The sequence below is a fragment of the Callospermophilus lateralis genome, chromosome 13, assembly GCF_048772815.1.
Source record: "Callospermophilus lateralis isolate mCalLat2 chromosome 13, mCalLat2.hap1, whole genome shotgun sequence".
NCBI lineage: Eukaryota > Metazoa > Chordata > Mammalia > Rodentia > Sciuridae > Callospermophilus > Callospermophilus lateralis.
In genome coordinates, this window is record NC_135317.1 from 54,000,714 (window position 1) to 54,028,171 (window position 27,458).

The 27,458-nt window shown below is 33.5% G+C and overlaps 1 protein-coding gene and 1 pseudogene across 6 annotated transcripts in view; both read right to left on the reverse strand.

Moving 5' to 3' along the window:
- Positions 1-27,458, reverse strand: part of Cep170 (centrosomal protein 170) — a 134,254-nt gene that overhangs the window by 105,745 nt on the left and 1,051 nt on the right. The gene's annotated exons all lie outside the window — the stretch shown is intronic.
- Positions 1,178-2,027, reverse strand: LOC143379708 (poly(A) polymerase alpha-like; annotated as a pseudogene).

Below are 27,458 nucleotides of genomic sequence, written 5' to 3' on the forward strand. Positions count from 1 at the left end.
GGGAGCCTACATCCTGGGAACAAATCTTTACTCCTCACACTTCAGATAGAGCCCTAATTTCCAGAATATACAAAGAACTCAAAAAATTAAACAATAAGATAACAAATAACACAATCAACAAATGGGCCAAGGACCTGAACAGACACTTCTCAGAAGAAGACATACAGTCAATTAATAAGTACATGAAAAAATGCTCACCTTCTCTAGCAGTCAGAGAAATGCAAATCAAAACCACCCTAAGATACCATCTCACTCCAGTAAGATTGGCAGCCATTAGGAAGTCAAACAACAATAAGTGCTGGCGAGGATGTGGGGAAAAGGGTACACTTGTACATTGCTGGTGGGACTGCAAAATGGTGCAGCCAATATGGAAAGCAGTATGGAGATTCCTGGGAAAGCTGGGAATGGAACCACCATTTGACCCAGCTATCGCCCTCCTCGGACTATTCCCTGAGGACCTTAAAAGAGCATGCTATAGGGATACTGCCACATCCATGTTCATAGCAGCACAATTCACAATAGCCAGACTGTGGAACCAACCTAGATGCCCTTCAATAGATGAATGGATAAAAAAAATGTGGCATCTATACACAATGGAGTATTATGCAGCACTAAAAAATGACAAAATCATTGAATTTTCAGGGAAATGGATGGCATTAGAGCAGATTATGCTAAGTGAAGCTAGCCAATCCTTAAAAAACAAATGCCAAATGTCTTCTTTGATTTAAGGAGAGCAACTAAGAACTGAACAGAGGGAAAGAGCATGAGGAAAATATTAACATTAAACTGAGACGAGTGATAGGAGGGAAAGGGAGAGAGAAGGGAAAGTGCATGGAAACGGAAGGACACCCTCATTTTTATACGAAATCACATATACAAGGTTGTGAGGGGAAAGGGGGGGGAAGGGAGAGAATGGAACAACAACAGATGAGGTAGAGAGGGAAGATGAGAGGGGAGGGGAGGGGGGATAGTAGGGGATAGGAAAGTCAGCAGAATACAACAGTCACTAATATGGTATTATGTAAACATTGTGAATGTGTAACTGATGTGATTCTGCAATCTGTATTTGGGGTAAAAATGGAAATGCATAACTCATTTGAATCAAATGTATGGAAGATGAAAAAATAAATAAAAAAAAATACACTGTATTTTTTCAGTGTCTACAATCAATTTTATTTTAATATAATCTAAACACATACCATTTAGATAATACCAAGAAAAATTTATGTACAAGAGTTGATGCTGTTGTATTTGGATAAAGCTGGCAAATTTTTGCTACTAGCATAGCCCAGGAAACACCACTGAGCAAAAAAATATTGGAATAGATGTTGTGGCATTTGGCCCACAGTTCAACACCTCTCAGAGTGAACGGGAAGATCTTAATGTTTGGTACTAGGTTTAAAACTTCATTGGTTACCCTGCAATCATTAAGAGTTCTTACGCATCTTAAATTTAAATTTTTAAGCAGACTGTCATCTCGTAGGTCCAATTCTTCTAGAATAGTCTGCTAATCTTCCAAACAAAATATCAATCTATATCCCATCAAAACAGAGTTTGATAACTGATACAAATGCCTCTTCAACAGCTCTTAATCTTTAACTTCTTGTAATTTTAATATACCATAGAATGAGGTGAAAAAAATCACTTCGATCATCATCTCTTGGTGTAAAACACAATGCATCAATATCAGCACCTTTTGAATGTACTCCTAATCTGTAAGATCCAAATGTAAAAAATTTTCCTCCAACATTTTCAATTACAGAATGTGGAATATTCTTCCTTTCACTGATTTCTCAGATCCACTCTTTCACCAAGTTATTTAATTTTCCCAAATTTAAAATCCTGTGCTATAGCTCCTCTTCTGCTTCAAAAAAACACAAAGGGCTTCAGAGTCTCAATTAGAATCTAAGTCAATTAGAATGCAGTCAGTCTCCTTGGGGGCTGCTCAGCGAATAGGAGAAGTAATGCCATAGTGCTTCTGTGGAGGCTGTTTGTTGTGATCCCTGCATTGTAACTGGAAATGACATCATCTCCTGTGCCAGCACCACACAGTCACTTATCTTCCCCCTAAATCACCTCTGCTGCCACCCTTGGCATGATCCACTGAGGCAAGAAAGAAGGGGGGACCTGCATCAGCCCTGGGTCCAACCCTGTGAATACTCTTTCTTCTCAGCAGCAGATCCGCTACTAAAATAGAACATTTTATGCCACAAATTCTTAGCAAATACAAAACAAAACAAAAAAACAAAAAACAAAAAAACAGGGATACCACCCTGCATTCTATCAGATCAAAGTGGAATGAAATTAGAATCAATGATAAAATAAAAAATATAAACTACTCCAATACCTGCAGACTCAATAATACACTATTAAATGACAAACGGATAGCAGAAGAAATCAGGGATGGAATTAAAAAAAATACTTAGAGGTAAATGAGAACATCAATATAACATACTGAAATCTCTGGAATACTATGAAGGCAGTGCTAAGAGGAAAGTTCTCTGCACTGAGCTCACTCATTAAAAGAACAGAAAGTCAATGAATAAATGACCTAACATTACATCTCAAAGCCCTAAAAGAAAAAAAGAACAAATCAATACCAAAAGCAGAAGAGAGAAAATAATTAAAATCAGAGTTGAAGTCAATGAAATTGAAACAAAAGGAACAATTCAAAAAATTGACAAAACAAAAAGTTGGTTCTTTGAAAAAATAAATAAAATTTGATGAACCCTTAGTCATGCTAATGAAGAGAAAGAGAAAGAAAACTCAAATTAGTAAAATTTGTGATGAAAAAGGAAATATCATGGTGGACACTACTGAAAAACAGAAGATAATCAGAAACTATTTTGAAAGTTTCTTCAATAAAATATCTTTTTGAATATCTTTTTGAAAATCTTGAAGACATCAACAAATTTCTACAGATATACCTACCCAAAATGAATCAGGAAGACAAACAATTTAATCTGATCAATTTCAAGCAATGAAACAGAAGACTCCATCAAAAGCCTACCAACCAAAAAAAGCCCAGGACCAGGCAGATTCTTAGCTGAGTTCTAGAAGACATTCAAAGAAGAATCAATACCAATACTCTTCAAATTTTACCATGAAATATAAAAGGAGGGAACCCTTCCAAACTCATTCTAAGAGGCTAGTATCACCCTGATATCCAAACCAGACAAAAACACATCAAGGAAAAAAACTTCAGACCAATAACCCCAATAAACATAGGTGTAAAAATTCTCAATAAAATTCTGGCAAATCACATACAAGAACATATTAAAAGATAGTGTACCACAATCAATGGGGTTCATCCCAGGAATGCAAGGTTGGTTCAACATAAGGAAATCAATAAACGTAGTTCATCACATCAATAGACTTACTGACAAGAATCATTTGATCATCTCAATAGATGCAGAAAAAGCATTTGACAAAATACAGCACCACCTTATGTTCAAAACACCAGAAAAACAGGGGTAACAGGAATATACCTCATCATTGTAAAAGCTATCTATGCTAAACCCAAGGCCAACATCATCTCAATGGACAAAAAATGAAAGTATTTCCTCCCGAAATTGGAACAAGACAAGGATGCCCTCTATCAATCTATCTTCTCCTCCTCCTCCTCCTCCTCCTCCTCCTCCTCCTCCTCCTCCTCCTCCTCCTCCTTCCTTTTGTACCACAGATTGAACTCAGGGCATTCAACCACTGAGTCACATCCCAATCCCTATTTTGTTTTTTATTTAGGGATAGGATCTCACTGAGCTGCTTAGTGCAGCAAGAAATTAAAGGGATACAAGTAAGAAAAGAACTCAAACTATCAATATTTGCCAACATGATTCTATATTTAAAAGATAAAAAAAAATTCTACCAGAAAACTTCTAGAATAAATGAATTCAGCAAAATAGCAGGATATAAAATCAATACCCATAAATTACATGCATTCCTATACATCAGTGATGAATCCACTGAAAGAGAAAGTAGGAAAACTACCTCATTCACAACAGCCTCAAAAACAAACAAACAAAAAAACACCTTGGAAATCAATCTAAAAAAAAAAAAGAGGTAAAAGACCTGTACAATGAAAACTACAGAACACTAAAGAAAGAAATTGAAGAAGATCTTAGAAGAAGGAAAGATCTCCCAGGCTCTTGGATAGGCAGAATTAATGTTGTCAAAATGGCTATACTACCAAAAGTGTTCACAGATTTAATGCAATTCCTATTAAATTCCCAATGACAATCTTCACAGAAATAGAAAAGGCAATCACGAAATTCATTTGGAAAAACAAGAGACCCAGAATAAATAGAGGAATCATTAGCAAGAAAAGGAAAACAGAAGGCATCACAATTCCAGGCCTTAAATTATATTACAGAGCCCCAGGAACAAAAATAGCATCATATTGGCACCAAAACAGATGCATAGACCAGTGGTACTGCATAAAAGACTCAGAGACAAACCACATAAATACAGTTATCTCATACTAGACAAAAGCTCAAAAACATTTGTTGGAGAAAAGATTGCCTCTTCAACAAATGGTGCTGGGAAAACTGAAAATCCACATGTAACAAAATGAAATTAAAACCTTATCTCTTACCCTGCACAAAACTCAACTCAAAGTTGATCAAAGACTTGCACAATATAACAAAGATCCTGCACCTAATAGAAGAAAAAATAAGCCCAAATCTTTACCATGTTGGCTTAGGAACTGACTTCTATAACAAGACTCCTAAGTCTTTTGCAAGAAGTAAAATCCAGAATCAATAAATGGGATGGCTTCAAACTAAAAAGCTTCTTAGCAAAGGAAACAAAAATGTGCAGAGAGACCTATGGAATGGGAGAAAATCTTTACCACACATACCTCAGACAGCCACACCAGATCTCTTTACATATTATCTATGGCTGCTTTCAACTCTATGATGGAAAAGTTGAGCAACTGGGACAGAGACTATAAGGTCCACAAAGTCTATATATTTGATTTTCTTCTCTTTAAAAGAGAAGATTTTCTGAGGAATCCCCATACTGCTTTCCATAGTGGTTGCACCAATTTGCAGTCCCACCAGCAATATATGAGTGGGACTGAAACTGGTGCAACCACTCTGAAAAGCAGTATGGAGATTTCTCAGAAAACTGGGAAATGAACCACCATTTGACCCTGCTCCCACTCCCTGGTTTATACTCAAATGACTTAAAATCATAACAGCTCAATTCATAACAACCAAACTATGGAACCAACCTAGATGCCCCTCAACAGATGAATGGATAAAGAAAATGTGGTATATATACACAATGGAATATTATTCAGCCTTAAAGAAGAATGAAATTATGGCATTTGCAGGTAAATGGATGGAGTTGAAGAATATCATGGTAAACAAAATAAGCCAATCCCACAAAACCAAAGGCAGAATGTTTTCTCTAATACGTGGATGCTAATTCACAATAAGTGTTGTAGGGGGGCATGCTAGGGAAAAACAGAGGTAGTTTGGATTAGGCAGAGGAAAGTGAAGGAAGAGGAAGTGATATGGGGGTAGAAAGAATTGTAGAATGAATCAAACATTATTACCCTATGTACATATATGATTACACGATCATTGTGATTGTATAACATTACAACCAGCAGATTGAGAAGTTATACTCCATTTATTTATGATATGTCAAAATGCATTCTACTGTCATGTATAACTAATTAGAACAAATAAAAAATTCAATTCTAAATGTTCCACGTCATGAACTTAAAACATAACATTTTTCTGCTTAATTATTAACTTTGTTAAACTCAAGATGATTAATTCAAACAGTCTTGGTATTTAAATGAATAAAAAATAAGATGATGTTTAAAAAATAAAAGGTATTATCTCACAGCATTGCAAGAAGGATAAGAACATTACAAGAAATTTTGAGAGGGCTGGGGATGTACCTCAATGGTTAAAGCACTTGGTCTAGTATGTGTGAGGCCCTGGGTTTAATCCCCACTGCTGCAAAAAATAAAAATAAAAAATAAGTTTGAGAGAGACTACAATCTTATGAATTTTATAATAGCATATTGTTATAACTGTACAATTGTTCTATTTTATATTAGTTATTGTTAATATTTTATAATATGTAGCTTAAACTTTATCCCAGGTGTGACAATACAAAATACATATAGGGTTTGGTACTATTCATGGTTTTAGGTATCCATGGTGGTTTTGGAAGATATCCCCTGTGAATAAGGGGAGAATTCTATATTTTATGATAATTTTTAATGTAATTTTTTTTAAAAAGTCACTTGGCCCTATCTCTGTTTTTAAACTGGAGACACAATAAAAAATCTTATTTCACTTAGTTTTGTATAATTTCTACTTGAGATGTTTAAAAATAAAAGGTATTATATCATCTCACAGCATTGCAAGAAATATAAGAACATTACAAGAAATCTTGAGAGGGCTGGGGATGTACTTTAATGGTAAAGCACTTGGCCTAGTATGTGTGAGACCCTGGGTTTAATCCCCACTTGGCCCTATCTCTGATTTTAAATTGGAGACACAATAAAAAATCTTATTTCACTTAGTTTTGTATAATTTCTACTTGAGATAGTTTGACTTACAATTTTTCCACCTTATAATGATGCAAAAGTGATTTATTCATATAAACCATACTTCAAATGTTCATCTTTTTTTCCAGCTAACAATGTGTAATGTGACAACATTCTTATGATGCTGGACAATGGCAGCAAGCTCCAAGTCAGCCCCATGATCATGAGAATAAACAACCAATATACAGTATACTATTTCTAAGCTATGAGGTTTGGTAAACTAGGTAAATTTAATGCATTTTGAAATGTTTATGGTGTTTTCAATTTATAATGAGTTTATTAAAATATAGCCCCATTGTAATTTGAGGAGAATCTCTATAGTCATGAATCACTTAACAGGGACATGTTCTAAGAAATGAATCATTAGATGAGCACAATAGAATGTATTTATATGAACTAAGACAGCTACTATATCACAGGAAGCAACATAATCTCATGGGTCCACCACTGTGTATGTGACTACTGTTGATCAAACCATCACTATGTGACACTGTTTCTGTCCACCTTAGGGGGAAAAAAACAACAACAACATTTTGACCACTCAAGTTTCCCAGAGAACTGGGAGTTTTTTTCTCTTAAAGAACAGATTGCCTTAATATGGCTTTCTATTTTTGTAAATAAAGTTTTACTGGAACAAACCCATGTCTTTCACAATAGCTGTGACAGAGACCATATGGCTCACAAAGCCTAAAAAGCTACATATAGTATAAATACCAGTTTTTAGTTTTACTATTTTCAATGAAATAATTTAAAGCACACTTCACATTTACCTATTTTCTACAACTAAAAATATTAAATATTCTATTTAAATGTATTAGTGGCTCATGTTTACAATTACCAACAATTCATAAACTATGCTGTAAAATAGTTACTTCCTCAGAAATTAACATAGAATATGAATGCATGTTTCCTAATACTAGGTTCCTGTGGTCATATTCTTTATGGCTTTTTGGTTTTCTACTTTCTTACCAATAGCTGTTTTTCATCTTTACAATCATATTCCCTCCTGCCATCACTTAAAAAATAATGTAAACATTCTGGAACTAGGTTTAAATTGAACAAATAAAATCTGAAAAACAGCTCTGGTGAATAATCTACAGTTTGAGCATCACTAACCTAAAATCTGAAATCTGACATGATAATCACCAAGTTTTGGATTTTGGAGCACATTTCCAAAGGCTCAACCAGTGAAGCCTATACAAATATTTCAAAAATTCAAGAAACTCAGAAACCTGAAACACTTCTGGTCACCAGCATTTTTGACAAGAATACTCAACCTATACTTATGTTCTCATTACAGGTTTTAAAACACAAATTTTGTTACTCTGAAGGCTTCAGTTATGCAATTTGGGGATGTTTACTTGGTAGACAGTAGAATTCTAGAAGTAAGATGCTATTGTTTAAAAGAAATTTCACCCTACCAAATTAAATAAGAAGACTGAAGTTCTCTAATTCAATAAAAACAATTGGAGAGTCTGGGGATGTGGTTCAGTGATAGAAGATTTGCCTGTTTGCCTGGCATGTGTAAGGCCTTGGGTTTGGTCTCTAGCACCGCAAAAACAAAAAGCAAAAAAGAAATCTGATACATGCTGGATATTCCTATTTAGTATCTAATATAATAGAAGAATTTTATCTTATGAGGAATTTAAGAGACAAAAAAAAAACTTTAGTATCAGGGATTGGACCACATGGCATATATTAATTCACTACTCACTAATTAATCTGTGTATGATTAGATTATTTTTAAACATTTACTTTTTAGTTGCAGTTGGACACAATACCTTTATTTTATTTATTTATTTTTATGTGGTGCTGAGAATCAAACCCAGCGTCTCACATGTGCTAGATGAGCACTCTATTGCTGAGCTACAACCCCAGCTCCTGCCAATGGATTTTTAACTTTTGTTTATTCATATGTGGTGGTGAGGGCCTCACACAGGCTAGGCAAGCACTCTACCACTGAGCCACAACCCAAGCCCCTAGATTTTTTTTTTTTTTTAATGGACACAAGCTGAGGATTGAGCCCAGAGCCTCACATATGCTAGGTAAGCATGCTACCACTGAGTCACAACCCCAGCCCTAGATTTTTTAACTCTAAGTAGATTCAGGGTCCTAATAGTTTAATACATAATTTGTGAATAAGAAAACTCTAAATATTTGTTCATGTTCTGTGTATAAGAAAACAGGTAAGAGCTTTAATTACAAATAGAAAATATTCTAGGAAACCTCACTTAAGAGTTATATATAAAGTAAGTCCTATTAATTATTTAGAAATAAATACAATTTTCTTTGCTTCATTTAAAGTGATTAACAATATAACTAAAGCAAAACTTACAACTCTTGCATGTCCCACACCAGCAATTCTCATTGTTTTTTCCAATACTGTAGCAACTTGATCTCAAAAGCAGAATAGAAGCTGAACACAGTGGTAAACTGTAGCCCAGCAACTTAAGAGGTTTAGGCAGGAGGACTGCACTTTTAAGGCTAGCCTGGGCAATTTAGTGAGACCCTATCTCAAAATAAAAAATAAAAAGGATGGGGGAGATAGCTCAGTGGTAAAGAGTCCCTTGGGTCCATTCCCAATACCAAACAAACAAAAGTAGACTAGATTATAATACAAAATGATACTAGTCTATCTTCTGTGCTTATTAAAAATTTCAATGTTTAGAAATGTATCTCAGAGTATGACAAAATACAAAAATAGCAGATTTGCATTTCTATAAGTCTGTTCCCATTTCCCCAAGGCAAAGCTAACTAGTTATTCTTGTTTTCTGATGTACTTGTTGGGGTAAACACTACTCAGTGCCTAGGAAAGCTCATTATTCCAGGCAGAGAGATAAGGACTTTAAATATGATAACAAAGGAATTGGAGAGGGGAAAGTGGCCACTTCCCTTGTCTCCAGTCTTTAGGTAAGTATCAAAGGAGAGTAAACTTAGTTGTAAGTAAAAAATGTACTCATAAAACATCTGAAGAAATCCACCTGCACAATAGGTATGCAACCTACCTTATATAAATTCTGCCCAATAAGTGGGGTGCAGGCCTCCACTGAATCCGGGCTAGCCACCACTGAGGAGTGCATGAGTAATAAAATGTCTAAAACCTCTCTGTTGAATCTTCTAAGTTTTCTCTTTAAGATTGGAAAACAGTAAAAGTGCCTTGGCAGCTCTGGGATTGAATAGTTCCATTAATACTTGTTCAATTATTTATTATGTTACAATTTAAACAATAATTTTTATCATTAACTACATGTTTATGTTTCTAGTTGTTAATCTCTTTGAAGTCAGGAAAACTATCTTCCTTCCTTCCTTCTTCTTTTTACAAACATATGGAGAAGTCTACCAAATCCAAGTACCTTGAGCATATCAGGCCCAGGAGGTCAAACAAAATACTTTCTTGCCTCAAGGAACTTAGTCTGTAGAAAATGTTCCTCAAAGATGCTATGACAATGATAAGCCAAAAATGGTACTAGAACAAACAAGAGGTTATCATTTTTCCAGATCAAATGGGGACACTGGAGATGATATTATTACAAGTTAATACAGAGCTGAAATACAGAGACATTTCTCAAGTCTAACCCAATGTTTTCACCTATAATAAGTGCTTTGATCTTCTATTTTTAATGAAACAATGAGTAGTTCTGGAGCTGCTACAAGTCTTGAGGTGAATAAGAATAAACCAGAAATCTTCAGGGGCAGAAAGTGAGAAATTAATCATCTAAATTTTGTTAGCAATTAAATGTAGCAATTAAACCCTAGTCATGACCTTCTTCAGCCAATCTCTTTCTTACACTTTATCCCTTGTTACATATCCCTTTTCAGCAGCTCTCTGATAAAAGTTTACAGTTCAAACATTTGGAAGCCAGACAGATAGACGGGAACACTAACCCAGCATCATAGTTCTATTTCCATGTTCCTAGAATTATACTGGTTTTAAAAATTGACTCTCTTGCTAGGATAGAGTTCATTTTAGGATATAATAGACTAAAATTTTAATATTTAAGCTTTAAATTCTAAACAAAAACAAAAACTATACAACCAAAACAAACAAAAACCTTAGATAAGCAGAGCTCATAGCTTTACTAAGGTCTGCTTCTTGACACTATGTATGTTTTACTTTTTTTGCTTATGTTTAAAACATTAATTTTACTCATGTATAATTTAAACAGTAATGATGGTAAGAGGGGTCTGAGTGGTTTTAATTACTTTAATACTAGGGTTGAGTGAGCTTGATATATAGTAACATTACAACAGAACTACAAAACAGTGTATGGCACAACTCATGGCAAAAAAAAAACTATTCAGATTATTAGGTTTGTGGGGGCGGGGGGAAACCTATTATATAATCAGTATATGTAGTTACTTGAGCAAAAACATATGTTAAGGACAGTGGACCCAAATGCTCTGGAAATCAGCTGATTCATTACCAGATAGCTTTACAGAGAATAAATCTCCTTTTACACCACAACTCCTGTACTGCAAAAAAATAGCTGGTCTCACAGTCCACAGAGAAAGGAAAATGCCTTCTTCTAACCTGTGCATTTCTTATTTTAAATAAAACATTATCTACTTCTGCATCCATGTGACAATTATTCTTCTGTTACTATGAGGTATAAAAGAATGATAATGATCTCTATAGGCTTGGCCTACTACTGTACAGCTGTTTTCTGAATGATGTGATTTTTCTAATTAATTTTTTTTTTAAAGGCAAATGTGTTAGTCAGCTTTTGGTTGCCATAACCAAAATACCTGATAAGAATAATTTAGAGAGATGGCTGTGGTGGCACACACCTATAATCCAAGTGACTCGAAACACTGAAGTAGTTGGAAGCTAACCTCAGCAGCTTAAAATAAAAAATAAGAGGGGTCAAAATAAAATATAAGAAGGGTTAGAGATATAGCTCAGTGGTAAAGTATCCAGTAGTATAATACCTAGTACCAAAGAATAAAAGAAAAATAACTAAGAGAAAAAGTTTATTTAAAGCTCGTGGTTTCAGAAGTTTAGTCCATAGTTGAACAACTTCATCACTCTGGGTCCAAGGTAAGGAAAGCATCCTGGCAGAAAAAGAAAGCTGCTCACCTTATGGTAGTCAGGAAGCAGAGGGGGTAGGAAGATATAATCCCCAAGGGCACACCTCCAGTGACCTAATTTCTCCAACTATGCCCTACCTGCCTACAGTTACCATCCAGTATAGTAGTCCTTTTGAATTATTAATCCATAAAATTCATTAATCCTCTGATTAAGTTATAGCTCTCATAATCTCACCTCTGAATATTCCTGCATTATCTATCCCATGAGTTTACTGGAGAATACTTCATATCCAAACCACAACAGCAAATGAGGTGATAAGCTTCACCTTTTGAAATTGTCATCTGAACCAGCAGTAAAGTTTATAAACCATTTAAAATGAACTCACTTAGCCACAGTGTGGAAGAACACATAGGTTTCTATAATTTGTAACAAGTCTTTTTACATCACACCAAGAACCTAAAAGGATAAGAGAAAATTTTGAAACAAATGTATAAATTCAAGATTCCTATTTCACATTTTTTCCCTAAGTCCCTAATAAAAAATATTCCTAAAAACCTGTCATTATGGGACAGAATAGAAGGGCCCAATACTCCTGAGCATACATTTTCTTTTCTTTTTTCTCTCATCTTTGACAGCCACATATGGCCCCCAAACCCTGTGGCTCCTGAAAGATTTCTGCTGTGGCAGCATCAGCTCAGTAGCAGGTCCATCCCACAAGATTCCACCAACACAGCCTCTGTGGATGAGTCTACTTTTCTGCAGCCCATCAGCTATTCTCAATCTGTTCTGTAAGAAGCCCCTCCCCAACCTATGACTAAGTAGAAAGTCTGTAGTTAGCAGCCAAAACACTGTGCATATATTGGGTCTGATTGAGTCTACGTAAGTAGGCTTCCCATAAACTCCCATAAACAATTCAAGTACTGTTTCCCCTCATGCTGCAACACAAGTCCTAATGAAGCCTCTTTGGAATGGTTATATTTTGCCTATTCAAGATTTTTATGCCAAATACAGATGTCTAAACTGGTTCTACTAAGAGCAGGTAACACTATGCTTGGACTGAAAGTGGCCTGGGCTAGTAACACCAACGGTGGCTAGCATCCAGAGAATAACACAGAGCAACAAAGAGCAATGGAGAGGTGCTAGCTCTGGCTCCTGGAAAACTAAGAGCTGTGAGCATTCAAGCCTAGAGTTGTTAACACTTAAGGGAGCTGTAGTTCACCTGTTGTGATTTCTATTTGAAATAGAACTCTCAGTCAGTTGGTAACATTTTGATACTACTGAAAATTAAAAAATAAAATAAAATAAATAAGGTTGCATTCCAGCTAAGAACTGTATCTTTCTACTGTAGTCTTCTATTTATAACAGGAAGCATTTATTGACCACTTACTATGTATCAGACATTATTCTAAGAACTTCATGTATATGAATAGAATTCACAAACACACATGCGTGTGCACACACACACACACACAAATTGTTTTTAACTTCAAATATTTTGTAAGTTCTAGGAAATGGACATAAACATTATCACCCAATTATAGAAGATTCCAATTTTATAGATTATAAAATGAATTAGTCTTTTTTTAATTCCTTCACACATACTATGCATTGAAGATATGAGGGGAAAAGTAGGAATAAAGACAAAAAGTTCTTAATCTCATAGAAGCAAAAACAAATACCTATATAAATAAAAAAGACAACTCACTGACAGTGGGATGGGAAAAAAAAACAGAGAAAAGCTTTATGGAACAGTTTTAGGGTGGGCTCTTTAGGATGGGTGATCAGGAGAAATATCTCTAAAGGGGACATATGCTCAAAACATATTCAAAAACTCAACTTTGCTGTATAATTAACTTGATATGGAACAGATAATGAAATATATTCAGAAAGAAAAATTTTATTTATTTTAAATCCCCACACTCATTTGTACTACAAAAAAATAAAACCACAGCTGTGCTTTTCTTGGATTCCTACCAAGATACTTACTCCATGCTCATGTGAACTCAATACTGGGAAAATTTTGCTCTCATATACTCATGGTTATTTTTGAATGAGAGCTCCAAATTTCACCTTTACCATCTGCCATATACATTATGAATTTTTTAAGTAATTAAATATGTGTCAATAACAAATATAATTTGTTATTTTAACCTGAAATAGCATTAAAACTAAAACAATATACTTTTCATAAAAACAAGTGAAGATGACATTCCAAATACTGAACCACATACTCTGTATTCAATTTTACTATACATTTTCACAAAAGATGAGAAAATCTAGCAATTTAATAAAAACATTCCTTCATTAAAAAAAAAAAACATTTTATAACACGCTTAAAAAATAAGAGAAAACAAGTTATGCTTTTATGTAGATTATTTAGGCATTAAAAGTTCTTGCCACATTTTCTCTGCAAGTTTATAAAAAATGTAAAGTCTGACTTGCTTTCTTTTATAAAACTGTACAACTCTTGCCAGGCATAGTGGCACATGCTGTAATCCCAGAGACTTAGGAGGCTAAGACAGGAGGATCACAAATTTGAGGCCAGCCTCAGCAATTTATCAAGGCCCTAATAAGCAATTTAGTGATACTCTGTCTCAAACTAAAAAATAAAAATAAAAAGGGCTGGGGATGTGGCACAGTGGTAAAACGCCTCTGGATTCAATCCCCAGTTCCGGGGATAGGTTGGGGGGGACTGGACAACTCTTATTAAAACATAATTTTGTTGTTTTACACAACAAACCAATTAAGACTTAGATTCAAACATCAGGTACCTCTCCTTTGTGTACTTTACTAGTTTCTTATGTTTGCATTCTTTTAACTATTAAAACAAGCATGTAAGAAAATTTTTCCTTATGAAAACCAAATTGAAAAACTTTACTCTGGTCATGAATCTAATAGTAGTAAATAAGAACAATCTATATTCAAACTTGGGACTCTAGCTATTGAGAATTAGACTTTTCCCCCAACCATTATATCCTTTATCTCTTTCTTAAATACACTTTGAAGTGATGTGGGAGATAATAATTCCTAAGTCTCATATTTGCCTGATGAGTTTGAGAATGACTGATAAGCAATATATTTTTACCTAACAACATTTTCTGATACTCTTTTTTGAGCAATAAATGCTGACAGTTTCATACAAAATTCACTCATTTCAATGTACTCTCAGCCTCCTGCTTGGCCACCAGCAAGCCCCAAGATTTTCTGACAAAGCCAAAGAATTTTAATCAGTAACTAAAACTACAGACCAAAAAATCAGCTGACTAATTTAGAAGAATGATGCAAATTTGCTAAGTTTGGGTACAGTATGAATTAGAAACATCAGATCTGAAAGAACTATAAACTATTTCTAGATTCACCGAACAATGATGAACCTGAAAAAAACTGTCAGGTCACAAAGCACTGGTAGCAGGAAAAAGTGCACAAAGCTGTCTCAAAGAATTGAAAACAAACTATCCGGAGTGGCAATGGGAAGAAAGCAGTACGAATTAAGGGTCTGTAAGACCTTTTTCTGAAAGTCAGATGTTTTGATTTATCCTTCTTAGCTCTCTATGACAACAATTTCTATTTCTGCCAGATGTCTTCATTGATTTTAGATATCCGATCTCACCTGCCCTTTAAAAATGGTTTCTGTTTATCTTCGATATATTTTCTCATCCACTAAACATCAACTGTTTGGGAAGTCAGGATAAATAATTTTCATCAGAGTATTGATAAAACACAAGAAAGTTGAAATGCAATTTCAAAGTGTAGAAAAACTAAAAAGTCTCAAGAATATGTTTTAAGCAAGAATGTTTTTAATGAATGTCACAATGCATTTTATAGTAATACTAATCACTCGCCTAAATAATGCAATTTTTCTTTTTACCCTTACATTAAATTATCATGCTTATAAATATAAGCAGCACTGTGTAACACAACTGTGATAATGGACATGTTCAACATCTAAAATATCTAATTCACTAGCCACATTGAGCACTTGAAATATAAGTAATGCAAACTGAAATTTTTATTTTATTAATTTTCATTCAAATATTCACACATGCCTAGTAGCTACTCTAGCTACATCAGCTCTACAAATAAATCACATGAGTATCTATACTAAGGAAGACATATAAGCCTGGAAAATAGCTGATAAAATAATTGATGTTGGAAAGAAAAAATGCAATCTAATCAAATAAGCACAAAGAGTGTTGTTACTTTCATTTACAAAGGAGTATCATTATAATTTTTACATCAATTATTAAAGTCTTTTGGTTAAAAGTGTTCAATAAACATTTCAACTGTCACTGAATCTTTAAGTCCATTCTTTCATAAAAAGGACTTTATTAAAATTCTTTAGGTCATTCGTGCTTAAAGTGATTATGCTCATCATTATCAGGATACCATGAGGTATCTAAATGGTTCACTAGAGATATGTTGTAATGTGATAATATCTGAGAAAATTAAATACGAGAATTTTATTAAGGGAGGAAATCTCCAGGCATAGCTAGCCTAAAGAATTTTGACATATTATTTCATTTGAAGAATAGCATCTGCAATTTTGAAATTTAAAAAAAAGCAGCTAAAATAGATAAAAGATTATTGGTGTTAACAACTAACACAAAGAAGCATCCTAAGCATCCATGGAAAGATGAATAGATAAGCACAATATGGTATGGACATAAAATCATACATTATTCATTCCTTAAAAGAAAGGAAATTCTGACCCATGCTATAACATGGATCAATCTCAAGAACAATATGCTAAGTAAAATAAGCCAGTCCCAAAAGACAAGTATTATAAGATTTCACTTCTATGAGGTACAAAAAGATTATTTTAACTTTATCATGAAAATGTATATGTATTTTCTAACCCCTCAACTGGATGCCTTCAGCTTGGATTGAATAGGTTAACAACATGACAGTATTAGGGACAAGGGTAGTAAGCTACAACTGTGAAAACTAAAGATGAAAACTAGAACAGATTCCAGACTACAAGAAAAACACAATGTGCTGATTTAGAATGTAGAGACTTGACTGGACTACAAATTGGGCTCAACACGACAGAAAGGAAAGGACATGTCAGATATTAGAAATTCTAGTTACAAAAGGAACCAGAGAAAGGCAGGAGGGGCAGGGGGGAGAGAAATCCTTGGGAATGCTATTGGCCAAATTCTAGTGTTATGTTGTGTGTATGTACAAATATGTAATAACAAAACCTACTGTTATGTACAACTATAGTGATACAATTTAAAATATGTGCAAAAAAGTTCTAGTTATAAAACCTGATATCTGAGAGGCAGAAGAAAGAAATGGTTGTCAAGATAGCATTCTTTGATGAAGTACTCCTACATTTCACATTATATATTTGAGGGATAGGAGATGTTAACTTGGAATTAACCTAATATCCATTATCAAAAAGATGTTAGGAGGCTGGGCTTGTGGCTCAGCAGTAAAGTGTTCGCCTAGCATGTGGGAGGCCCTGGGTTCGATTCTCAGTACAACATAAAAACAAACAAATAAAATAAAGCTATTGTGTCCAACTACACCTAAAATATATATTTTTTACAAAAAGATGTCAGACTTCTTGAGAATTACATTCTGAATATTATTCACAATCACTACTAGGTCTGCTGGCCACCAAAAAGTCCCTCTAACCCCTTTGGTCCCAGGTCATACCCCTTAAAAGTTCTAAATTTAATTTGCTTAATTGCCTCTATTTGTTCCTACCTCTCCAATTTATAAATCTTTAATCCTTAATTTATAAAGGTAGATCCTTATCATTCTGGAATTGTTATGTACCTCTTAAAATCACAGAGAAAAATCATGTTCTCTTCACCTCAACCAAGAGTTGTTATTTTCATTGAATCAAGCCCAACACAAAATTCAAAGATAAAGGATAAGGAAATAGTGAAAGCAGAAGGTAGTGAAATGTAAAATTTAGAATAAATAATTCACTCCTGGATTTGCTACTAAGGGAAATAACAGAACCTCTTTAATTAGAGAAACAGTATGTTTCCTCAAATAGCTCTTCAGCTTAAATTTAAAAAAAAAACAAACTCAATTTTCCATTTTTCTATTTAAAAATAGACACAGACACAAAGAGTCACATATATACGCATTTGCCCCAAAAGAAGGAATAACTCAATATCATCAGCGTCAATTTTGTCAGCAAGCTATTTATAAAAACACTGAACACCACTACTACTGAAATAGAAAACAAGAGAATTTGATTTTTTTAAACTGTCATTTGTTTCATATAACAGGGGTTGCCTGGAAAATATTTCAACAGCACTATTGTAAACATTCAAAAAACACTTGCACTGAAGCACAACCTTGAGTAAGTTTTTTTTTTTAATTTTTTTTAGTTGTAGATAGACACAATACCTTTATTTTATTTGCATATTTTTATGTGGTGCTGGGGATTGAACTCAGTGTCTCATGCATGCTAGGCAAGCGCTCTACCACTGAGCCACAACTCGGGGCCCCAAGAGTAGTTTTCTTAATCTACAAATACTGGTATCTACAATTTACTTCAAATATGACAAAACAAAAGATGAACTGATAACTATAAGGATATGGATAAATGGCTAAATATGTGATAAATGTTTACAGTAGAATCAAGACAGTGGGTATATGAGTAGTCACTATGAAAGTTTCTCAACTTTCATGTTTGAGAATTTCATTTTTAAAAATCTAGAACATGTAACAATCACAGCCGCATGTATTAAGGAAAAAAAAAACCTCAAAATCTTATTTCTCAAATTAACTCCACTGAAAAGAGAGAATGAAACAACAAATAATTTAAGAATTCTAAAAATACTAAAATCTAAGTGATGTGCTTATGCTTTTTATACCTATACTGAGAAAAAAAATTTATAGCCTATAGACATTTTCAACTAAACTGAAAAAATAAATATACTAGTACACTAGTCATCAAATAGTGTATTAAGAGATTTTTTAAACAAATTAATGAATTAAAAACATAAACTCAAAAATGATAAATCAAAAAAGCTCACTGGAAAAAAATTATTATCAACTCTTGGCAGGTTCTATTGTTCTTTCCACATTCATATTTAACTTAAAATGAAATAAGCACATAACATGATATTTTTAATTCATAAAGTAATTATATATAAAATATATATATAAAATTTTGTGCTTCGAAATTTGAAAATCTCAATTAAGTGAATAATCTTCTAGGAAAATGAAAATGATAAGACCAAAGAGGTAGAAACTTGAATATACCCTTAAATATAACGAAAAACACTAACAAATACTAGTAAGACACTTCAAATAGGAAGAGATAATGGAGCAATAACTGATGTGAGAACTCATGCTACATATGCCTAAATATATTTTAGATGAATTAACACATTTGTATATATACAATTTCAAATCACAAATAAGAAAAATATAGACATATTTAATAAAATTATGTGCAATGTGATGACTTTATAGGGAAATGAGAAATTTGGGTACATACATGACAAATTTTTATCAGGTAAAAAATTTAAAAGGCAAATAACAATCTGTAAAAAAAAAAAATTTACAACACCTATGACAAAGTTGTTGCTCAAGTAAAAATAATTAGCACTCCTATAGGAAAAAAAATAAGAAATTCAAATTAGACAAATGAGCAGTTCAAACTAGAAATACAATGGCCAATAAACATTTTAAAGATATTCCTAAGTATTAGTGATAAGAGAAATTTAAACAAAATTTTTCATTCATCAAGTTGGCAGAATTTAAAAGTTCTTTAAAATCCAGCAATTGGTAAAGGATTAAAGAAATCAATGGTATAAGCATATACTGGTATAGATTTGCAAGAGAATTGCATCAATTTCATTTAAAAATTAGTAAATGGGCTTCTCCATTTTAATTTCTTGAAATCAAAGGAAATGGGGGTGTAGCTCAGTGACAGAGTGCTTGCCAAGCATGCCCAGGCCCTGTACTGTAATAGGAAAAAAAAAAAAAAAAGGAAACCATTGATTTGAACACAAATTCAATTAGAAATATCCACTGCAATGTTGTTTATAATTTTTAAAACACTTTTAATTTCCATAAATTCTAAGTAAATTACAAGTTTGGTAAATATAAATTCCTATGCTGCCATTAAAAATGATAGTCAGAAAAATCTAATCCTGTGATAAAATGTTATCAGATTAAACCATAACTAAGAATACATAACAATGGTATTATTAGCTAGTGAAATTATAAATGTATTCTTCTTGACTTAATGGTGTTTTTTTTTTTTTTAATTTTGTAGTTGTAGATATTATGCCTCCATCTATTTTTATGCAATGCTAAAGATCAAACCCAGTGCCTCACACTTGCTAGGCAAGTGCTCTGCCACGGAGCTACAGCCCCAGCCTGACTTGCTGATATTTTCTATAATTTTTTGCAATGTACAAGGATAGCTTTGTAATGAGTAAAACAGCATTAGAAAAATAAAAATGGCCTTCAATTTAAAATTATTGTCCAATGAAGTATTTCTTGAGCCATCATGGCAAATAATGATATTCTATAGCATCCTCAAGATATACACAGTTGCATAAGGTCCCCCATTTTGGAATCCAGGCAACTCGTACCAAAAATATTTGGGAGGTAAAATTGTGCCTATACTGAACATGTGCAGACTTTCTAACATCATTCCTTGCACAATAGAATACAACACCTATTTAGAAGGTTTTTGCATTGTATTAGGCATTATCAGTAGTCTAGAGATGACAAAGTATACAAGATTTGGAAAGGATACATGCAAATATCCAATTTTATTTCAGAGATTTGGAATCCTTGGAAGTCCTAGAACCAATTCCCCATGAGTATTGAGTAGACTATGGGTTTTTTGTTTGTTTTTTTGTTTTGAGTTCTTATTTTTCCAGTGGTAGGGATTGATTGAACCAGGGCCTCATGCATGCTAAGCATGTGATCTACTACTAATTTACACCTCCAACCCTTGTCCTACTGCCTCAAAAAAGCTTACCACAGATGTCCTCTATTTGCAATGTATCTTTTTCACCAAAATAAATACACGACATCCACACATCATCAAGTAGGCTCTACTTCCCCTATCCTCTGGTTTCCTCAAATCAGTTTTTGTTTTGTTTTGTTTTGTTTAAGCTGACTGCCTGGAGTTCAAGACTCCTAACTAATGTCTCAGCTTTGAATTTGTACTTTTTTTCTATTCCATGTAACATGTGACTAGCCTTATTCTGTAGACTGCCTCCCAGAAAACAAACAAACAAACAAAAAAAAAAAAAAAAAAATGTGTTCAAAGAGGAAAGTCCTCATTGGGGCCTAAGAGGATAGAATTCACAAAGTTTTTTTAAAAAAAGCTATTTTTACAGAGTTAAAAATGAAATATTTTTGTCACCTCTCACCCCAGGTAATATATTTCCTTTCTTACCACATTTGAGACAATTCGGAAAGGAGATCCCTACCTTGCTTTTTACATCTGATTTATTTGGTTATCACAATAAACCTCTAAGGTTTGAGTTGGTCTATAACTAGCTTTATTTTAGAGATGAAGAAACTGAGTTTCTGATAGTGAGCAACAAACAGTATCACACAAATAGTGACACTGAGGCAATTCCTGAAAAGTTCTTGCTGAACATCACTGCATCTCCTGTTAAAACCTCAATTGCAGCAGCAGCCACACCCATCTATCTACCTAGGAAACAACAATGACCTACTTATGAATAAAACTTTGTTTAGGGCTTCAGATTTGGTAGTTCCCAAGGGAGAATAATTATGAATATTTCTGCATTCCTGTTGACAAACCAGAAAGAAGAGAGGTCTACTGAAACTACTTTCTCAGATACTGTTGTCACGAGGACATTATTTGATTTCTTAAGAAGTATTCAGGTTACCAATGGTGATATAGGTAATGGATCACTCCTCATCTCTAAAAATACTCTTTCCTTGGCTTCTGGGCAACACACTTCACGAGTATCTCCCTAGCTACATCTTTTAATCTTTCCTGATGGTTCCTTCTCTTTTGCTAAGTTTTTAATGTCCAGAGTATCAGGACTCAATTTTGGGCCTCTTCTCAAATTTATTTAACTCCTCAAGTAATCTCTTGCAGTCTACTGGTGACAGTTAGAATTTAAATATTTAGGTATTTGTAATTGAAACCTCTCCTCAAAATTCCTGACCTATATATCCCCTTGCCTAACTATTATTCCTAACTTTACATGTCCAAAATTCTTGACTTTTTAAACCAGAAGCTGATTTACTTTCACTAACACCAACACTTGTCACTTTAAACAATGACATCTTAGTCTAGATCATCTCAATTATATTTCTTAGCTCATCTTGCTATTCCCATACTTGCTCTCCTCTAGCCTATTATTTAAAAAATAACCAAAGCCATTCTTTAAACTAAAATACAATTTTTTTGGTCATTTTCCTGCTCAAAACCTTCCAATGCACTCCCTTAAAACTTAAATAAAACCAACCAATAAAATCTCTACCCAATCTCAATTCCTCCTACTTTTCCCTTTGCTCACTCAACTCCAGTCTCAGTTGCCTCTTTGTTCTTTGAATTTACTCATCCCAGCACCACTGCACTGTGGAGTAGAATGTCCTCTTCCCAAATACCTCCATGGCGTGCTTCTTTAATGAATGCAAATCTACTAAATATTACCTTCTCAGAGGGGTGGGTTGTGGGGTGGAGAGAATATTCCCATCTACTCAACAACAGCAGCCCTCATGATGTAGAGCAGTGTGTAAAAAAGCTATCTTTTGTGTCAGAAAGGGAAGAAAGGCTAAGAACATATTTATATTTGCTTGATAAGGATAAGGAAGAACTTATTTACTAGATGAGGGAAAGTGGTAAGTCAGCACATGAAGAACATGGGTAAAAAGAATTTTCATACTTTCTTTTTAAAATACTGGAAGAGGCCAAGTTGTTGTCCTAATTCCATTTTTGTCCTTCTAACTTGTTCTCTCTCTCCCTATCCACCCAACCCATCCTCTTAAATTCAATACACCCTGTGATAGCAAGTGAGGCTGCCCCTGCCCCACCCTCAAGCAAGAGCAATTATTTCACGACATCTAGTAGAATAGTGATCATTTCAAGACAGGAAAATAACTGCCCCCTCAGGCAATAATGATTTCCTGGGCAAAGCCAGAACCTCCCAGATGCAGATGAGACAATGATCAACCAGACCAGACTTGGACCAAGACTGATTGCCTAGGCATACTTCTTGCCCCTGGGCTTTTGACCTTCCCCTGTATAAACCCAAAGCTCTTCTCAGTACCCCACCATAGGGCTTAGAATGCTGGTAGGCACTCCACCCCCATTCTTTCCAGCAGAGCCATACTGAAAAATAAATTCCATTCTGACTTCACCACCATTTGGCTCTCTGATTGAACTCATGAAGTAGCAGGTGGCCAAATCTGATCTGTTGGTACCCTGAGAGTTAGGCCTCTGGCTTAGGACTCCAGTAACAATGTTATTTGATTTTTGAATGATGTGAATGTACTGATGCCTTGAAAATTTTTTTTAAAGTACCAGTCATTCATGATTCACTCTCTTTACAGATTATTTTCATAGCACTATCTTAACTTTATATCATTTTATTATAAAATTATCCCTATCACCCAAACTCCTAGATTCACCCAATCCTATACTACTGGGTGGATATAACCATTTACACACACACCACACACACACACAATCCAGGTAGATTTCTTTGCCTTTGTCACCCTTTTCCCATAAGCATATTTTGTTTATGTAACACTTATTCTATTTATAAGTCTGCATGGCTTTGTCCTTGGCTATATCCAGTACATAACCAGGATGAAGATATTAGAGGTCTGGCTTCTTAGGTTTATAAATGTCAAAAAGCCAGGAAAGGAAACTAATCCCTTAGATGACATGATTCAAGAAGATCTCAACAAGTTTTAACTATGGATACACTTGAGCAGATGAAATTTAATATGCAGTAAAGTAAAACAATGCTTCAAAAACATCATCTATGTGTATATACAAAAATACAGAGATCTAGCTAAATGTAAAGTTGTTGGTTTATGTTGACTGCATCAGTGATTTCCAAATTTTTTCTAAAAAATAAATAAATAAAGAGAACCAACATATGGCTGCTAATATTTTATTGGTTAATTAAGAAGATTCAAACAAAACAAAAATTTACAACAAATAGCAAAAGCATCTATTGTACCTACTAAAAATATTTCATTTTAGAAAGCCTATTTTATTTATCATTTCATTTTAGAAAAGCAGAAGAACAGCATCTCCAAAAATAACCCACTGAGTTACATAAATATAACTTTAAAAGCTATAACATATTTCTCTCAGTGTGTTTTGCTTAGAACTGGGAGGTAAACACAAATAGTTTTGTTAAAGAGTTGACAAAAACTGTAAACACAAGTGTATGGCTTGAAATAAGGAAAAAAATAGTTTTACTACACTCCGAATTCAGACCATAATTACAGAATAAAATATGAAAACTAGATCAGAAAAAAAGAATAGCACTGATAAAACTTACAGAATTCAGTTGACAGAGATGAAAAAGGCAAATGAAGCCATATCATATGAACTAGAAGTAGTGAAACATTTAATTTAGAATAAAAGAAAATCCAGCAGAGAGCTAATAAATTTGAGAAAAACTTTACAGTGTTTTACTCCAAAAGATAGAGTGCAACAAGAAGTTAGATAACAAAGAAGATATTGGCTCAATTTTTGTAAAATCTTTCCATTATACTTTCTGAAGGGTAAATGGTCTTTCTTCTATGTTCAGGGAAGTATTCATGGAGAGTTAGGTTCATTAGTATCTAAGGAATATTAGTAGCGGGTGGCATATTGTATGGATGACTGGTTAAGCTCCAATTCAAAAAGATGAGCAGAAACAATTTTGGCTTTAGTCAAAAAGCCAAAGGTTCATTTATGGGCTCTAACCTTTATATGTGACATTAAAAACAGCCTCAAATTTCTTCCACTTTAAATGTGGAATTAAATGTATTTTTATAATATGTTTATTAAGACTGCTGCATAAATTAAATGCAATCTCTCTCTCTCTCTCTCTCTCTCTCTCTCTCTCTCTCTCTCTCTCTCTCTCTCCCACACACACACACACACACACACACACATACAAGCACACACAGCCTGACATTTAGCAGATGTTCCATACACGATAGGCATAGTTCACTTAATAAACTTTATGTCCCAAAGTACAACATTTTCTATGTAATTTGTTAATTATCAATACATTTAAATAATAATCTGTTCTTTGCTATGTATCAAATGCTATTCAAATCTAAGCAATGCATGCTTGGGATTCTTTCCCACTGTATGCAATCTCTATTTGCATGTAATTTTTATGAGGTTTTCTTTAACCTTTTGTTGGTTTCTTTTCTACCTTTGCTTATATAAAAGTAGGCTTTATAAATACAGCTATGTTATTCACTCTGAGTAAAAAAAATTTATACTGTTGCACAATCATTTTAACTAAACTGGACAATATACCCAGCTTAATCAACCACAGATGTTTTCTTATTCTCTTTACATATCAAAATGGCTAACTCATCATTAAAACTCATTCCTCATGAAATAATTGAGTTAATAAATCAAAGCCCATTTCAGCATGGGTAGTTATTTAAAAATCTTCATTATTAATAATAAGATTAATAAAAAAGATGATCTGAGATTTCTCCCCATTAAAAGTAAACCCATTTCTTATAATTCTTAGGTTGATACATATTATCTACTCATGAAACATTTTCAGATAGTATGTAACTGACCTTTTGTTATATTTCTAGAATAATTTGCAACTATACAGACACTTGAGTCTGCAATTAAGTATCATCCTGTTAGATACTTATTAGCAATGTTTAACAACCCAGTGTTTAAAAGGAAGAGTTGGGTGTCACAGCACAAGCCTGTAATCCCATATACTCAGAAGTCTAAAGCAGGGAAATTGCAAGTTCCAGGCCAATCTTGGGAATTTAGTAAGACCCTTTCTCAAAAAACAAAAAGAACTGAAGTACCAACAATAAATAAATAAATAAAAAGAAAAATAAAAAATAATTACACATTAATTATAAAGGGAAAAAATTATTTTCCTGGAAAAGAATTTTCTGAATTAAAAAAAAAAAAACCATATAGACAAGAAGCTTAAACAAATATAGCACTTAGTACTATATGGGAACTCATCTGATTGCTATCAGATGCAAAATGAAACTTTTTTTCTGGTAGATAAAAAGGAATAAGAAACAGACAAGGAACAAACAAATCACTAAGCATAGAATTTCAGAAAGCACCTTGATATCTGCGTTAATTGATGCAGAATAATGCCTATGTATACAATGTAAATTTCATTATTCTAGTGCTAAGACAGGAAACATGCAGATTAGTTATTCCCATGTAAAATCATTTTAGAACACCATGAAAGTTACCAATAAAATACATTTAAAGTTTGAGTGAATATAATTTCACACACTGAGTTTAATTATGGAATATTTTCTTAAAGTTTGATTAAATTATGGGAAATAAATTTCAAAAAAAAATGCCTACTAAATACAGTGTGGAATTAAAGAATTAAAATTCTAAAGCAACCAAAAAGCAATGTGTAATAAAAATTAACCCAATAAAAAACAAAGTTAATGTTTCTTAAAAGATAAGTTCTAGTTTAAGTTGAAAATCATTAGAATTCACTAATCAAAGAAAAATAAACTTCATATATTTTTGTTACTGAAATTTTATTTTTGCACAGTTTATAGACTTGATCATGCTATTAGAAAATCTCACTGAATTTCAAGAAATAATATTAAAAAAAGAACCAGAAAACCCTTCCAAAACTTTCTTTTTATGAAAAGCACATGCTTCTTTCTTTATACAGGAAGTTACTTTCTGAAACTAAAGTTCCATTTCAGTAAAATTACTGTTTTTACATCACAAAGATGACTAAATTAACCCAACTATGAAAATCAAAGTCACTGACACAGACAGCTCAAAGAGCATGCAGAGAAGCTTTTCATAAGTTTGTACAGGGTGGGAGGCCTAGGGTGGCACAGGAGAAACCACACTGCAGAATAGATCTTGGTTTTATTTGGCTCTGTCTTCCAGTTGAATTTATATCTTCCCCTGTCTCTGTCAAGTGTACTCAGACTCTTCTATTTTATACCACCAAAATTCTACAGTATCTACAAAGTGAGAAAAAACTTAAAGCAGTTCTGGTTTTCTTTAAAATAATGGCCAAAAAAAAAAAAAAAAGATTTATAACTTGCTATTCATCAATGCACTATTTCCAGAATTCTAAGTATTCGAAGCATAAAGTAGAGTAATTTCAGTAAAAATCTAAATACTGTAATTCATAAGGTAACTATTACTTCATATGCTCCTCTCTGTTCTGCTTCATCCTGTCTTCTGCTGGTGTAAGCTTAAGATTCAAATCATTTTAAAAAATGCATTTTCTTTTTTTTTAATTTTTATTTTTGTAGTTACAGATGAAAAGTATGCCTTTATTTTATTTATTTTTATGTGATGCTAGGATTCCAGTGCCTCACAAGTGCTAGGCAAGAGCTCTACCACCAAGTTACAGCTCCCAGCCCAAAAATATGCATTTTTCAACCAAATGTATCATCTGCTTCAACAAATTCCTTCCAAATAGGTGAATTTTCATTTAATAGAATAAAAGATAAACAATTTCAGAAACAATATACCAAAAGTTTCGTTTTGATTGTTAAAAAAATAATAAAATAAAACGGAAAGATTATCCTAATCTAGTCCCTTAGGAACAAGAATACCCACCCAATGGGGAAAAAAAAAAAAACAATTCTGCTGGTTCACTTCTGGGCTACACAACAGCTTCCTTGTCAGGCCATTCCTAGCCTAGTCTTCATAGTTACCTAGTA